At 41.8% G+C, this 2165-nt stretch overlaps 1 pseudogene; it reads left to right on the forward strand.

Annotated features, from left to right (window-relative positions):
• Positions 1–395: 395 nt before the first annotated feature.
• LOC112818295 (tryptophan 5-hydroxylase 1 pseudogene) lies at positions 396–1729 on the forward strand (annotated as a pseudogene).
• Positions 1730–2165: the final 436 nt, after the last annotated feature.

Below are 2165 nucleotides of genomic sequence, written 5' to 3' on the forward strand. Positions count from 1 at the left end.
CATCCTGGTACAGGGACATCTTCTCATAGGAGATGGATTTCATTTCCTGGGGTACATAGGAGGCTCTAAGTGTCATCATTGCATAGGCTGCCTCTTAAGTAATTTTTATTTAAAATGATCTGTATGTCAAAGAGGCAGATTTGCGGCAGCCTGCCCTTGGCCCCCACACCATCCCGTGACACTCCCACACCTAAAGAACTTACTTGTAGTAGATTATTATTTACTCTTTGGGATGTAGAAATATTTGTATTTTTTAAATATTTTAGTTTTAAGAAATCTCCACATCCACTCCCCCCACAACGTGGGGCCTGAATTCACAACCCCAAGATCAAGAGTTGCACTCTCCTTTCCCAGCTTACCACCCGCAGCTGCACAGAGAACTACACCAACTGACCATGATTGAAGACAATAAGGAAAATAAAGACCATTCCTTAGAAAGAGGAAGAGCACCTGTCATTTTTTCCTTGAAGAATTAAGTTGGTGGACATATAAAAGTACTGAAAATCTTCCAGGAGAAGCATGTGAACCTTTTACATATTGAGTCCCAAAAATCAAAGAGGAGAAACTCAGAATTTGAGATTTTTGTTGACTGTGATATCAACAGAGAACAATTGAATGACATTTTTCATCTGTTGAAGTCCCATAGTAACGTTCTCTCTGTGAATCCACCAGACAATTTTACTGTGAAGGAAGATGGTATGGAAAATGTCCCTTGGTTTCCAAAGAAGATTCCTAACCTGGACCATTGTGCCAACAGAGTTCTGATGTATGGTTCTGAACTGGATGCAGATCATCCTGGCTTCAAAGACAATGTCTACCGTAAAAGACGGAAGTATTTTGCAGACTTGGCTATGAAGTATAAACATGGAGACCGCATTTCCAAGGTTGAATTCACTGAAGAGGAGATTAAGACCTGGGGAACTGTGTTCCAAGAGCTCAACAAACTTTACCCAACCCATGCCTGCAGAGAGTATCTCAAAAACTTACCCTTGCTTTCTAAATATTGTGGATACCGGGAAGATAAGATCCCACAATGGGAAGATGTACCAAACTTTTTAAAAGAGTGCACGGGTTTTTCCATCCGTCCCGTGGCTGGTTATTTGTCACCAAGAGATTTCTTATCAGGTTTAGCCTTCCAGGTTTTTCACTGCACACAGTAAGTGAGACACAGTTCAGACCCTCTCTATACCCCAGAGCCAGATACTTGTCATGAACTCTTAGGAAATGTCCCCCTATTGGCTGAACCTAGTTTTGCGCAATTCTCCCAAGAAATTGGCCTGGCTTCCCTTGGAGCTTCAGAGGAGGCTGTTCAAAAACTGGCAACGTGCTACATTTTCACTGTGGAGTTTGGTCTCTGTAAACAAGATGGGCAGTTGCGAGTCCTTAGTGCTGAATTACTTTCTTCTATCAGTGAACTTAAGCATTCACTTTCTGGACATGCCAAAGCAAAGCCCTTTGATCCCAAGACTACCTGCAAACAGGAGTGTCTCATCATAAATTTTCAGGATGTCTACTTTGTATCTGAAAGCTTTGAAGATGCAAAGGAGAAGATGAGAGAATTTACCAAAACAATTAAGCGTCCATTTGGAGTGAAGTATAATCCATACACACGGAGTATTCATAACTTGAAAGACACCAAGAGCAAAACTGCGCCATGAATGAGCTGCAGCATGATCTCGATGTCGTCAGTGATGCCCTTGCGAAGGTCAGCAGACAGCCAAGCATCTGATGCTGAGAGTGTGAGTGTCAATTAAGAGGCCTGTGGGTCAGCTCCTGCTTTTCTTGAAGACCTGGTTGTGGAGGAACAGCCTCCAAACAATATTCTCATCTCCTATTCCTTAATTAGTCCTTTGGAAATTTGTGCCCTAATACTGTATACCACTACCTATTATTTTTTTGGTAACGGCTTTAGTGAAATATGATTCATATACCATACAAAAAAAAAAAAGTTGCACGCTCCACCGACTGAGTCAGCCAGGTGCCCCAAATGGTTTGGGTTTTGACAAATGCGTAGTGGCAGGTATAAATCATGAAAATGTCATGGAATTCACTCGCAGATCCTTATATCATTTCTAGTTTTGCCTTTTCCAGAATCTCCTACAAATCGGGTCACTCAGTGTGCAGCCTTTTCAGACTGGATTCTTTCACTTAGAAAAATACAGGTA

Source organism: Callorhinus ursinus, unplaced genomic scaffold, assembly GCF_003265705.2.
Source record: "Callorhinus ursinus isolate GAN/ISIS: 27379988/994484 unplaced genomic scaffold, GSC_fseal_2.0 scaffold4704, whole genome shotgun sequence".
Lineage (NCBI taxonomy): Eukaryota > Metazoa > Chordata > Mammalia > Carnivora > Otariidae > Callorhinus > Callorhinus ursinus.